The sequence below is a fragment of the Pleurodeles waltl genome, chromosome 12, assembly GCF_031143425.1.
Source record: "Pleurodeles waltl isolate 20211129_DDA chromosome 12, aPleWal1.hap1.20221129, whole genome shotgun sequence".
NCBI classification, from domain to species: domain Eukaryota; kingdom Metazoa; phylum Chordata; class Amphibia; order Caudata; family Salamandridae; genus Pleurodeles; species Pleurodeles waltl.
The window spans coordinates 102080477-102095825 of record NC_090451.1 but is presented as its reverse complement, the minus strand read 5'-3'; the positions used below and the strand labels follow the sequence as shown (position 1 = coordinate 102095825).

General features: G+C 45.5%; 1 protein-coding gene across 1 annotated transcript in view; it reads left to right on the top strand.

Moving 5' to 3' along the window:
• The window catches only part of LOC138267072 (cohesin subunit SA-2-like), a 1140873-nt gene that overhangs the window by 515393 nt on the left and 610131 nt on the right, over positions 1–15349 (top strand). The gene's annotated exons all lie outside the window — the stretch shown is intronic.

Genomic DNA, 15349 nt, shown 5'->3' with positions numbered 1-15349 from the left:
CAGGTGACACCTGTCAGCCTAATCAGGAGTTTCCGGCTAACTAGCAGCACCCCATCTCTAACCGAGATGATTGCGACAACCAAGCTCATGGTAAGATAGACTCCCCAGGGAATTGTGGTACATCAGATGGTATCCTGTTCTCTCAGTTACTAAGATCTCTCAGGCAAAGACAGTAGATGCAGAATATATTTAAATAAGCATTTATTAAAATATCTGCATCGTAGATAAAAGCATGTGCGTAGCAATGACGAGACTAATAAGACAATAGGAGCAGGCATGTGACTAAAAATGTAAAAAACAGAAACAGTCCTACCATGCTGTCTAAACAGGGGAATGGATTTATAGCCCCTCACCTACGCTAAGTATGAGCACACCATGCTAAGTCTAATCTGCTCTTCGGGTTTCCCCCTGGAACATCATCCCTCATACCTGAAGAAAGGGCCTGAAGTCTAAAAAGACACCGTCCCCATCTAGATCAGGGCTTGGTCGTCTAAGCAGGTAGCTGTAGTGAAGCTTACAGCGGTCAGCATACAGTCGTGGTCATCTGGCTGGAATCTCCTTCTAACATGTCTGGGACTAAGCTGTTTTATAATAAAACAGCTGATATTCTAAGAAAGAGTCCCCACGTATGTGTGTGTTTTTCTGTGAATGTTGGATGCACAGCATACCACGTTTGTCAGCAACCCTATCTGACTGTAGCCTTGGAGAAAGCACAAAGTGAACTATGTGTCCTACTAAGAACACAATGCTTTCCTAGGCAAAATAACAATAAGATAGAGAGAAATAAAACAGCACTGCAAATGAAGCTATTGCTAGAAAAATAAAGCAGTGCTGAATAAAATGTAAATGGGTTAAAGTGCACAGATGCATGCCTAGTCAGCTAAAACAACATGCTCAGGACATGGCTAAAATAGCTACACAACAGTAGATAAGCTTAGAATGGCGAACTCAGTACTAGATGATTGTTCAGGGATTGCGATAAGAATGAATACTAGACTGGAGAAGGAAATGGGGACGTGCATCAAAAGGACAAATGGGACAAAGTAGTTCAGGAGGGGGGAAAAGTACCAAAAGTAATACAAAATCTGTGGCACTCCTATAAAAGGAGTGGGTAAGCTAAGACCGGTCTAGTGGGAGGAGCTCAATCCACGAGTGAAGAAAAGCGGCAGACAAACATATGGACCCAGAAGAGATAACTGTTAGAGTTACAGAAGCAAGGAAGACAGAAGAGTAAGGAGAGTGGTTATGAAGTGTAGGAAGCTGGCCTGTTGTGTGGTAGGTACTTAAACCTTATACTGGGTATCCTCTACTATTGTAGTGTAGGCAGTGTCTAGAAACCAGGTTCTTCTCTAGAGGTAGACGTGGATGAGAGGAGATCCATGCAGCCGGTCGTCGTTGCAGTTTGTCCCTGCGGATGCAGAGGAGTGGCTCCTTCACTCTAAGGGAGATTCCTTCTCGTGCACACTGAAGACTTGTCAGCCTCAGAGAGTGAACAACCAGGGAAATGTTGCAGAAGCTGGAAAGAGCTGTGGAAACAATGTTGCAAGCAGGGTCTTTGTCGTGGATGCAGATTGTCGGTTCCTGGAGACTAGAAGTCGCAGTAAAGGTTGCAGAGGAGTCCTGCTGGAATCTTGCGAGCCGAATCTGAGGACCCATCCCAGAGGGAGACCCTAAATAGCCCTTTAAGAGGGATTGGGTGACCACTTATCAGGAGGGGGCTGGGACTTCACCTGCCTGACCTGGCCACTCAAATGCTCCCAGAGGCCCCTGGCAACCTTGGATTCAAGATGGCAGAGCCCAGTGATCACTCCCCTTTCTATTGTCCAGTTTCGCACCAGAGCAGGGACTGGCGGTCCCTGAACCGGTGCAGTCTGGTTTATGCACTGAGGGCACCAAAGCATACCAGTGGCTTGGGGAGGTTACCCCTCACATCCATGTAACACCATTTTCCAAAAGGAGAGTGTCTTACTCACCTCTCCCAAAGGAAATCCTTTGTTCTGAATTACTTGAGCAGCAGAAGGGCAAAAACCTTTCTGAGGGGTGGCAGCAGCTTGCGCTGCCCAAAACCCCCCAGAAGGCTGGTAGGAGCAATACCGAGGGTGCTCTAAGGAGCCCCCAGAATTCATGGGGAAAAAAAGTCAAGAGTATTGAGGTATGATTCCGTCATTTTTGATACCAAACATGCCCAGGTTCGGGGTTACCAATATGCTGGACATAGATAGTGACCTATGTCCAGTACATGCATAAAATGGCATCCTGGCACTCACGAAGTCCATGAAAATGGAACTGCAGTACCTGTGGCCACCTCTGCTAGTGCAGGGGTGCCCTCACACACAAGTACTTGCACCCTTCCTTCCGGGCTAGGAGGACCTATCATAGGGGTGGCTTAAAGTAACCTGGCAGGCTGCAATGGCAGGCCTGCAGATACACTTTGTATGGACTGGATGGCATAATGCATGCTGCAGCCCATGGGGATCCCGTGGTATCCCAATGGCCTGGGTGCCATATACTAGGGACTTACATGGGGGCACCAGTACGGCAAATGTGTGGTGTAGGTGGTTGAGTAACCAAGTTTGAAGTGAAATAGCATGATCACTGGGCCCCTGGTTAGCAGGATCACAGTGAACACAGTCAAACACACTGACAGTGGGAAAAATGGGGGTAACCATGCCAAGAAAGGGTACTTTCCTACAGGAAGTAAACAGGAACTAGTGTCCAAAATCAAGAGGCAAGTAGAGGCAACTTAATTGCGACCGTATTAAAGCAAGCGGGGTAACAGAAAACATGATACAGAAGTAGATGTAAAACAGAAGTACAGAGGAGATCAAGCAGTTGGATGTTGTAAAATGACCTCTACATTCATGAGAACCTACTTTACTTTTCTATTTAATTATGGCCACTAGACATGTGTGAAAGTGTTCTGACTTTTTCTGTAGATTGTTTCAAATGGAAGGCAGTTATGCGGCTGGCGAGGACTAGCTGGGAGGTCATGGAGCTGAGATACGCAGGGCATCCTCTAGCACTTCAATCGGTAAAAAGCTGATTTGCCACTGCTGTATACTCAGTTGTTCAGAATTCCCACTCCTGTTTCCTTGATTGCAGCACTGCTGACACTTAGATGTAGCGGTGGTCAGTGCGGTCTAGGGTCACCACCCTCTTGCGTACTATCTGTTCAGCACCTTCCTACATCTTATATGTTGACACTTACCAGCAGAATTTTGCCTTTAGGAAAAGCCACTAAAGCTCCTTCAAAGCACATCAGACTCCCGTAGCATAGCTGCTTCAAACCCCTCTTTAAGCCATTTCATAAATGTTCCTTACATCATCTCGCTTAGAAGGAAGATTTCCTGGTAGCTGTAATTTCAGCTGTGCTTGTATGAACCTTACAGTTTTCTATAAGCGTAAAGTTTTGAAGCCATTCATCTTTTTATATCAAACTTGCATATTAAAGAAGCAGTTGGTTTACCTGCTTCCTTCCAAGAGTTTCTAGTTGCAATAGAGATCCCATTGTACATACTTGACACAAGAGGATTATTGCACTTTATTTTATGGAAGAAAGGAGCTAAAGCAAACAAAATCTAAGCGACTTTTCATCAGCTATGGGTCTATTCAGACTCGTTTATCCCTCCCACCAGTTTCTTTTCCAGGTGTATTCGCTTGTGCATTACTTTCTTTTACCAGATGACTAATAGATCCCTTCTTGGGGTAGCAAAAAAACTCTACAAAAAAAGGAAAAGCATCTAATACTGCCTGTTTTTTTTTTTTAAATCTATAAATGTTGTGAAGTTGTGTTTGGAGATAAGAGCGTACATTCTAAAAAAAAAAATTCTGTGTCCATGAAGGATATTCCGCAGTGGGCGCTCCGATTGCTGCTCCACAATCAGGATAGAATTGCCTCTCACTTTGTAAGGAATAATGATATGGCCCGACATGTAATAAGATCGCCTTTATCCCCCAGTGACGCACAGCTGATAACTAATCAGCACGGAGCCATGCGCCACTCCCGGCGGCACTACTCCTTACACCCCCCCCCCCTGCTTTGTTTAGGCTCCCACCAATAGGATAAGCAACCTGGAAACAAGATGCAAGAAAAACGAATGTGCACCACTAATAAAATAAGTCTGTTAGATTAATCAGAGCACCAGAGACATTCTACATTGCTCTATCCCCGACGGGTGGTCTCGCTTGGGAAGCAACTGGTTGAGTGCTCAATACCCACAGATTCTTTCTGCTGGTGGAGGTGACAAATGGGCAAGCCGAAGACTCCGCGGGTGCCCACGGGGACCATGGATTCAACTGCTACCCCTCCAGGAGATCAAGATGCGACATATCAAGTGCTACAGAAAATGGAACTTACCTACACAATCATACGTCGCAGTTTGAAAAGGTACTACAGGCCATCATGGACACCAGGACTACCCCAGAAGCTAAAATAGGGACAGTGGCGGCGGACGTCAGCATACTCCGAGCAGACCAACATGCTCTGTCAGAACTGGTGGTCGAGCTGGAAAAAGACATGGCAGTGCTATCCCTGGATGTGAAAGATCTACAAGCACAGACGAGACAGCTGGCAACGGAGGTAGATGAACTAAAGCGCAGAGCGGAAGATACAGAAGGAAGGTCGAGGCGCAATAATATCTGTCTGGTGGGGTTTCCGGAACGCGTTGAAGGCCCCAGTATGGAGCTGTTTGTTGAGCGAAGGCTCACGGAAACTGTATTAAAAGATAAGATCCCAAAGTTCTTCCCAATAGAACGCGCCCATAGAATACCTGGCAGGCCCCCACCACCTGAAGCGCATCCTCATCACTTGATAGCACGGGTACTTAATTACCAAGACAGAGACCTCATATTGCAGTTATTTGGCAAAACAGGACCTGTGCGCTTCGAAAACGTAACGATCACAGCCTATCCAGACTTCACCATTGAGGTACAAAGGAAACTCAGCTCTTTCTACCAGGTAAAGGAGCGACTCCGAGAGCATAATATCAATTACGCGCTGTTGTTCCCGGCCAAACTTTGTGTGCAAGATCACTCTTGAGTGCATTTTTTCACCTCACCAGAAGATGTCTGGACCTGGCTACACACCAAGGGCCTGGCCGGATCTGCAGGTGCTGAAAACGCAGAGGAAAGCTGGTCTCCCCCCCCCCCCAAAAGGCAAAACGCAGACAACGAAAAAGACAAGGAACGAAACCCACGCCAGAACAATTGGTTGAAGAGCGCTCTCGGCTGCTGCAGGCCACGTTTATATCACCAGTATTACACGCCACATTTATCCTACAAGTCGATATGCGGTTGACAGAACCAGGGGTGCAAACATATCTGTGTTGGGTAGCAAAGTGTGTTTCTCGGATACGAAAGGGATGGGGGTCCTGATAGATCCCCGACTAGATAACTCCTACATACTCACATGACTTCTCAAGGACAAAAGCACATCCCACGCTATAATGTGCTTACATGGAACATAAGGGGATGGCGACACCGCACAAGTGTCAGCGGGTACATGCTTATCTCAAGAGACACCAGGTACACCTAGCTATGCTACAAGAGACACACCTTTCAGATGCTGCACTAGAAAACACACGAGTAAAATGGAAGGGGCAGTGTTATGGGACCACATTCTCGTCATTTGCCCGAGAGGTGGCAATCTGGATTGCCCCAGGAGTACCATACGTGATCGCTCGCACACAGATGGATCCTAACGGCAGATATGTGGTGCTGGAGGGCGTCCTGGACGGCTCACCCCTATCGCTGGTAGCGTTGTATGCCCCCAACACCAACCAACACGACTTCCTACACACACTATCAACTGGGACTTTTTGTGACCCGGCCGTAGACAGTATATGGGGAGGGGACTTTAATTGCATCTTAGATATCCACATGGATCGCTCCTTCCCTCCACTCACTACCGCCCCATCGCATCTCACGCGATCTAGCAACTTGGGTGTCAATAAACGACTTAAGGGATCCCTAGAGGTCAGGGCACCCAACACCGCGAATACTCCTTTTACTCCCCAGTGCATCGCCTACACACTAGGATAGATATGCTCCTCACATCAGCGGCAGTGATTCACAAGATACACACATCAGACTATCTAGCCTGCACCATATCAGACCACAGCCCGTTACGTTCAACACTAGATTGGGGTCGCACACATACACAAATTCCCACATGGCGCCTGCAAACAGAGGCACTCGAAGACCGTCCTCCCCCCCCCCCCATGCAGAACTTGCCCAGTGCTTGACCACTTATTTTTCCTTGAATAATAACACAACCGCATTACGTGCAACCGAATTGGATGCCCACAAGGTGGTGTTACGAGGTCACTGCTTAGCAGCTTCAGTAGGGGTAAGGCGGACGCTGATCAAAGAGCTGAAAGGATTAGAGACTAAGTTACGCGAGGCGACGGTCTCCAGAGATGAGATGTCAGTGGAAAAGCTGAAACTATTGAGGGCTAGTCACAAGGAGGCAGACACTAGATTGTGTAAACACGATTACAAACACTACACGACACGTCAATATGTGGAGAGAGATAAATCAGGATGGCTGTTGGCATGGCTGGTTCGTCAACCATCGCAACCTTTACCCATAAGAGCGATCCGACTGCTTTCACAGAATATAATTAATACCCAAGTGGAAATTAATGATGCCTTTTATGCCTACTACCGTTCTTTATACTCACCCCCTCCTCCCTCATCAGCACAGCAAATGGCCGACTTCTTGTCGACAATTCCCTAGAACCGGCTGCTGACTAAACAAGCAGACACAATGGATGGCCTAATCAATATGGACAAAATCCGCCTGGCGCTGTCACAGATGGTGCGCAGTAAAACACCTGGCTTAGACGGGCTACCAGTAGAATACTTAAACTCCCAAGCAGCTCATCTTTTGCAGCCATTACTTAAGGTGTTTAATGAACGATGTATGATAGGGTACAACTACCAGACTCAATGTGCAAAGCTTTAAAAGTGGTGCTCCCGAAGCCGGGCCGTGACCCTCGATGTTCGATCATATCGCCCTCTCTCCTTGCTCAATACTGACTGCAAGCATTTGGGGAAGATCTTAGCGAATATGCTTCTCCCCTTTCTGCCAAGTTTGATCCATGGAGATCAATCGGGATTCATACCTGAAAGAAGCACCTTCTTAAATATTAGAAGATTACTTCTTATAATGCACAATGGCAAGTGCGGGGAAGCGGTGGCACTGTCACTGGACATAGAAAAAGCGTTCGATATGTTGAGTTGGGATTTCCTCGTATGTACACTTAAAGTGCTGGGATTCGGTTCCAGCTACATTAGATGGATTAAAACGCTATATGCTAAACCCACTGCCCGTGTCCAAACAGGACAAGTAATCTCTGACTCATTCCTAATAGGTAGAGGCACTAGGCAGGGTTGCCCACTGTCCCCTCTATTGTTCGCGATAGCCATGGAACCACTAGCGATCAAGCTTCGCAACCAAACCCAATAATGGGGCATCCCAGAACCCAACACATACCATTTTATCTCTTTATACGCGGACGACGCCCTGATATATCTACGTGATCATGCCACCTCTATAGCTTGGGTAATGTCGATACTGGACACCTTCGCATCCATCTCCGGCCTACGGATTAATTGGACTAAGTCATGCATCTACCCTCTCTCCCCCATAGGACCGGAACTACGCGGGGCACTACCGGATTATCAATTACCATGGTCCCACCCCACCTTCAAGTATTTGGGTATACAGATCTATCACTCTATGGTTGATCTCAAAGAGGGCAATACTGATAGAGTCCTCAGTTCTGTCCGAAGTTCCCTGCCATTCTGGGGGTCGCTTCCCCTATCCCCAATGGGAAGGGTGGCCATTGCCAAAATGCTTATCCTTCCGAGATTCTTATATTATTTCGCCGCACTCCTGATATTCTTACCAAGATCGTTCTTTCAATCCTTGCACTCCCTAATGACTGACTTACTCTGGGGTACAGACAGGCGCTGAGTTTCACTATCCATAACACAATACCCCCAGGGTGAGGGAGGGCTGGGCATGCCAAATTTCGAATTATATTACGCTGCCGCCCAACTGCAATGGCCATCCACATGGCTCAGCGAGACCCCCTCTGAAGAGCGTAAAGCGATAAAGGAATCATTAGCACTGTTCTTGATCCTAACTTTGCTACTAGATAGCCCCAATCGCCCACAAGGAGGGCCTATCATACTATAAGTAGCCAGATTGTGCTGGCCCAGATACGTTAATGGCAGAAGCCCCGTGATCCCATACTCTCCCTCGCTGCCGTTGGCACAACTACTGAGGGCCCAAATGCTAACAATGCACCATGATACGCGCAGCATAGGGCTATCAAGCGTAGGGGAATATTACCCGGGCTTTACATTAAGATCTTTTAGGGAACTTATGGAATCAGAGGGGACTCATGCAGGGGCTTTCTTAACATATGGTGCAACCAAACTGCTACTGGACAACATATGGGAGCACAGTAACACTGAGCCACAGGAATCGCAACTGCTCACCATGATCTTCACAATGGGTAATACAAAAGGCATTATATCAAGACTATATAAGTTGCTCCTAGCCGGAGCCTGCCCTGAACTACCACATGCTAAGGCCCGTTGGGATGTGGCTCTCCCCTCCCCTTTGCCCCAAAGTGCCTGGTCCGCTGCACTATCAATGGTCAAAAATGTCTCTCGCAATACTAGACTGCGCTACACTCAGTTTAATTACATACACCACCACTACTTATCCCCCTCCTGCATAAAAAGGATATACCCGAACTCAGACCCAGGATGCCCTAGATGTGCAACCCCAGCAGCGGATTTTTATCATATGGTGTGGAGCTGCCCCCCATGAACACGACCTGGCAACACATTACAGACACCATAGCTGACATTACCGGGCATACCCTGAAATCAACACCAGAATCTTGCCTACTGGGAATAAGTCGTTGTGGCAAAGGTGACAAACCAATCCATAAATTTATTGATCTAGTCTTTGTGGTGTTCAAACGCTTGATAGCTATGCACTGGAAAGATCCACATGCCCCGGTATATACCAGTTGGCTGCACGATCTGCTAAGATGCTCACATGCAGAGGCTCCGACATTACGCCAGCTGCAATACAGAGATTGATCCAGGGTGGTACTGAAATATGGGATACCTTTGTCGTGGACATTGAGGCTAAGAATGACTCATATCCGCCATAAGCCTAGCATCTACCCGAACGTCACCGTAGATAGCCCAGGTATTACACTCACTACACACTACTCATGGCCCACACGCGCTAGACGCACGGCCAGTCGTTATGTAATGCTCCCCTGGTAGTGGAAATGCCCACTACCACAACAGTACCACCTCCAGAGTATTACCCAGCCCAGGGTTTTTTGTTTTTTTTTCCCCCCACGGAACGGTAGTTGTACAAAGCTGGAAACTAAGCCTCCCCCGATCTGTTGACACACACCGTGCACCACCCCCCACCCAAGATCTGGGCAGATCAACCCACCCCACGCATCCGGTAAATCACACAAAGGACACTAATGTGACGTAGTTTAACAGTTTATTATGTGTTATTTCGCAGTACAATAATATACGAACTGCACTACATAAGTTTATATGCGTGTGTAAACAATATATCGGAATTAAGGGAGAATTGTACTGACGCTTTTCATTGAGATTAATAAACAGATTTTTTTTTTAAATAGGGTGTACCTGGCTTGGGACTGGTAGAAGAGTCTTTGTGGGCAACAGAGGGTGTGTTGGGTGCAAACACCTGCCACTGGCACATGCCAGCCCTCCACAAACCAGCATCTCCCTGGCACATGCCAGCCTTCCACAAACCAGCATCTCCCTGGCACATGCCAGCCCTCCACAAACCAGCATCTCACTGACACATGCCAGCCATGCCACAAGCCAGCTTCTCGCTGGCACATGCTAGCCCTGACACAAACCAGTGTCTCCCTGGTACATACCAGGATGAGATCTTTCCTTTGCAGGCTGGCCCAAGCGCTACTAGTGTTTACTGTCTGTATTACTACACACATTCTTGCGCCGTCCTCCTGGGGTAAATTGATTGTTCTTTGTTGAACCTGTAGCTAAGTTTGTGCTTTTTTAAATGATATTCAATAAATACCATTAAAAATTAGGAACCCTTTGGAAAAAAACTGTAAATAGTAAACCTTTTCCACTATCAGACAACAACAACGCACTCTGTTGCTTCCAGCCCAACAGGGACTTTACTCAACAGCATTAACAGTGACTAAGAAGCAGCTGAGATCGGGAGCCCTCTAGGCATCTGCCATCCTTCACCACCCATCCTGAGCTGCAGCCTAGTTCCCTTACTCCTCTTCCACAGTATTAGGTTGTTCTGAGGAAAGTAAATAGCATGCAGGAAGAGACAAATCCCAGCATCTAATTGCATGCAAAAAACAGTGGCAGCCATTTCGCCATGTGTTGTATTTTCAGGGTAATTAGGCAGGAAGCCGCCTTGCCTGGCACCGGCATGTTGGTCGCCCCCTAGTGCAGAAGCCCCAGGTTTTTAATCGCATTACTCCCATAGGTATGGAATTTCTGATTAGCACACCGGCTTCTTTGAAATAATCAAGTTCCACAATCCTTTGCTGCCTTCTGGAAACGCTCTGTATCTCTCCCGTGCTTCACTGACGCGCATCGGCTATACGTAGCTGCTCGCGACACGTTAGGGAGGGTGAAGCGTTAACTGGACAGCCAATAGGGACAAGGTGCAACTGTAGGTCAGAATGTTGGCTGCAAAAATATCCACCAGTCAAAGAATTGTGGCAAAAATATTGACTACCAAAATAAAATAAAGACATGTATTGGTTTACTACCTACCTGGTATCTTCTAGAAGTGCACAACCTCAAGGTACATTGATGTGGCGCTAAGTAAAGTTAACGTATACTTTATTAAAATCCTGATATTCTGATAGCACCAAAAGGCATAAACAAATAGAGACAGATATCTCAAAGGTATTGTTAATTTTACAGCCGTAGCAAGGTTATCTGATTAATCTGCCTTGTAATCTTTTTAAGAGTTTTTTCTATGACATATTATTGTTTTTCTTTATAAATAGGTCTCATTCTCCATTTATACATATTGTTTTTCCCCCATTGCAACAGTTTCTCCCAAATTTTATAGGTTTTGTGAAAAAAACGAAGCTGAAACTAGCACATTTCTATATTTATCATTAAATAGATAAATGTACACATTCTTGAATGCCGGAAAGGCTGTAATGGTGTAGGGTGTAGTACCCATACAAAAAGCATGAGGATTGTAGTACAAATATGTTGTCTGAAGCTGTGCGCGTTCTCCCTTTTTTTTATTTTTATTAGCGTTAAAAAGAGGCGTCTTCAACCGTCGTTCAGGTGGTCCTGTTGACCGGTCTGTTCCCTTGTGTTTTTTTCTATTTTTTCTACTTCTTATTCTCCAACCTGAAGGTCTTCTGGCTGCGGGTTTGCCTGCAGGCCCCAGAGATGGCGAGCTTGTCAGCCAGACAAGCAGGGGTGCTAGTCTTGATGCCTTTATAAATAATGCCGCTGGTTTTGAAGATGGTGCAGCCAGCAGAAAGAGCCAGATGAGTTCCCTCTGGATGGGGTGATGTGACCACATTGCTTCTGGCTAAAACACAATCAGTAACAAGCATTTACAATGGAATGGGTTTGCTTGAGTTAGAGCTATTAGCGTTGTAAAATCTTAACTGGACTTTTCTTGCCACATAAATTGGAGAAAAAAAAAAGTAAAACAGTTGACATAAGCGAGCCAATACAAAGCGCTGCGGCCGCCATAAGCATGAGTGCGAAGGAGATACACAAAAGGAAAAAGGTTTGCTCGCAGTCAAATATATTTGCAACTGTGCAATTATCCTTGAAACAGGGTTAGTGTCCAAGGCGGTAACCAAACCGTCCTAAAGAGGGACAAACGTCAACGTAAAGCATTTCCAATGATAAAGGATTTTTGAAAGGCAACAGGGATGGGCTTGGGGTGGGCGTGGTTTAAAGCCCACAGATAGATTAATACAGGTCAGAGCACTTTGCTCGCTCAACCAAAAAATGGGAAGCTAGGAATCTTGTCATCATAAACAAAGGATGGTTTCAGTATTGGTTTATGTGAGCCAGATACGTGCAAGGGTGTTGGATAGCAACATGAGTTAAGTTTTCTTACTAATATTAATGGAAATCATTCCTTTTCCACTCCGTGCTTAGCCTGAAAATCCTTGTGGAACAGGGAATGTTTGAGTTCTCTGTGATTCATATCAGCTATTTAAGAATACCAAGGTGACCTGTAATGTCATGGGTCCATAGAGATATCATCCCTTTCACACTGGCAGCCTCGAGGTATCTTTTATTCAGTGCTGAATTTGTGAAAAAATAGGTAGCGGGCCCTGTCAGGAGGCCAGTGTAGCCCGTACCTCACATTCCCCCACCAGCGCTGCCAATGACAGTACCAACAGAACTACCATGCATCACACTTCTCCAAGTCTGACTATTCTGGATTTTCAAGGCCCCATAGCTATAAGATGGGTTTGGGCGGCAGATATGAGTCAAATTTAAGGTATTTTGAATTCGCAAAATACCTGTTGTGTTTATTTCTAAAGTGTACAAACAGTGCCACCATGTGGCAGACTATCATAGGAGTCAGTGTTGACAGTTGAATGCCGCTGTTGAGCACCGGAAGCCACCAGCTCAAATTAATCACTGCTTTCACTGCCTTCAGTGGCTCGCACAGGTTATGCCCTATAGTATAGTGGCTTCGACTTAGTGAATGCTCCACTAACTTACTGCTTTCTTGCGGACTAAAGGCATATCGTGCTAGTTGCTAGCGTCAAAGAGAAGTGGCCCACAAGTTCTTGGAGATCAAAGTTTCTCATCATCACCATTGTTTTTCTATAACTACGAGGACACTTGCCCAGATAACCAAAGACATCTACGGTACGTATGGGATAAATTACCCTCCAATGTATATTATAAAGATATCGCAGGCTACAGGGGAGTTCCATGACCATATAAAGGAACGAGGCTGAAGGTCAAGTTCATTTATAGGGTCAAGAAACAACAGGATACCTTGCAGTCTCCATTTAACATACAGCAGATGGTATTTCATTCCTTATTTACAAGGTCAGCTGATCATCCTTCATACAAATCACTTAAATGCCTGGTGTCTTACTTTCATGTGGTTGTACAAATGATGAATAAAAGTGAAGTATGTAGTGCTAAATTAAACAATCCAAAATCCAGTTAGCAATTTGTTGCAAAAAGTTATTAGAATAATTTCAATGTAAGACATTACAAATACTGCAGCAGAGAATGTATAGAAATATACAGAGGGGTGTATCCTTCCTCTAATGACAAAGCATGCCAAAAATAAACATGCTGCTGCTAATCTCTTCTTTCTGCTGGCCAGTGTTCATTTTAAAAGAAGAGGGCAACAAAAGGCAGTTCTGGTTTCCTTATTTAAATTACAGCTTTAACCCCTTTGCTGCCAGGCCTTTTCCCCCTCCTGTGCCGAGCCTTTTTTTTGGCTATTTGGGGCAGTTCGCGCTTAGACCTTAACTTTTTGTTCACATAAGCTACCCACGCCAAATTTGCATCCTTATTTTCCAACATCCTAGGGATTCTAGAGGTACCCAGACTTTGTGGGTTCCCCAGAAGGAGGCCAGGAAATTTGCCAAAATACAGTGAAAATTGGTTTTTTCAAAAAAATGGGAAAAATGGGCTGCAGAAGAAGGCTTGTGTTTTTTCCCTGAAAATGGCATCAACAAAGGGTTTGCGGTGCTAAAATCGCCAGCTTCCCAGCTTTCAGGAACAGGCAGACTTGAATCAGAAAACCCAATTTTTCAACTCAATTTTGGCATTTTACTGGGACATACCCCATTTTTACGATTTATTTGTGCTTTCAGCCTCCTTCCAGTCAGTGACAGAAATGGGCGTGAAATCAATGCTGGAACCCAGAAACGGAAACATTTCTGAAAAGTAGACAAAATTCTGAATTCAGCACGGAGTAATTTGTGAAGATCCTACAAGGGTTTCCTACAGAAAATAACTGAAAAAAATAATATTGAAATTGAGGTGAAAAAATCTGCAATTTTTCTCTACGTTTTACTCTGTAACTTTTTCCTGCTATGTCAGATTTTTGAAAGCAATATACCGTTACATCTGCTGGACTCTACTGGTTGCGGGGATATATAGGACTTGTAGGTTCATCAAGAACTCTAGGTACCCAGAGCCAATAAATGAGCTGCACCCTGCAGTGGGTTTTCATTCTATACCGGGTATACAGCAATTCATTTGCTGAAATATAAAGAGTAAAATATAGCTATCAAGAAAACCTTTGTATTTCCAAAATGGGCACAAGATAAGGTGTTGAGGAGCAGTGGTTATTTGCACATCTCTGAATTCCAGGGTGCCCATACTAGCATGTGAATTACAGGGCATTTCTCAAATAGACGTCTTTTTTACACACTCTTATATTTGGAAGGAAAAAATGTAGAGAAAGATAAGGGGCAATAACACTTGTTTTGCTATGCTATGTTCCCCCAAGTCTCCCGATAAAAATGGTACCTCACTTGTGTGGGTAGGCCTAGCGCCCGCGACAGGAAATGCCCCAAAGCACAACATGGACACATCCCATTTTTTGACAGAAAACAGAGGTGTTTTTTGCAAAGTGCCTACCTGTAGATTTTGGCCTCTAGCTCAGCCGGCACCTAGCGAAACCTACCAAACCTGTGCATTTTTTTAAACTAGAGACCTAGGGGAATCCAAGATGGGGTGACTTGTGAGGCTCTGACCAGGTTCTGTTACCCAGAATCCTTTGCAAACCTCAAAATTTGGCTTAAAAAAACATATTTTCCTCACATTTCGGTGACAGAAAGTTCTGGAATCTGAGAGGAGCCACAAATTTCCTTCCACCCAGCGTTCCCCCAAGTCTCCCGATAAAAATGATACCTCACTTGTGTGGGTGGGCCAAGTGCCTGCAACAGAATAAGGCCCACAACTTGTAGAGATAGAGGGGATAGCACAGCGAGTTGATAAGGACAAATTCTTCTTTTATACATCTTTAGGCTGACTCTGCTTTGAGGACCCACACAAGTGAGGTGTCATTTTACTTGGGAGACTGAGGGGAACGCTGAGGAGTAGGAATTTTGTGCTGGAGCGGTGATCGTACAAACGAAAGTCGGGAAAATATGCTTTTTTAAGCAAATTTTGAGGTTTGCAGAGGAGTCAGGGTAAGAAAATGTTGAGGGATCCACGCAAGCCACACCTCCCTGGACTCCTTGGGGTGTCTAGTTTAAAAAAAGTCTGGGTTTGGTAGGTTTCCGTAGATGAAGGCCGCACCCAGGACCAAAAA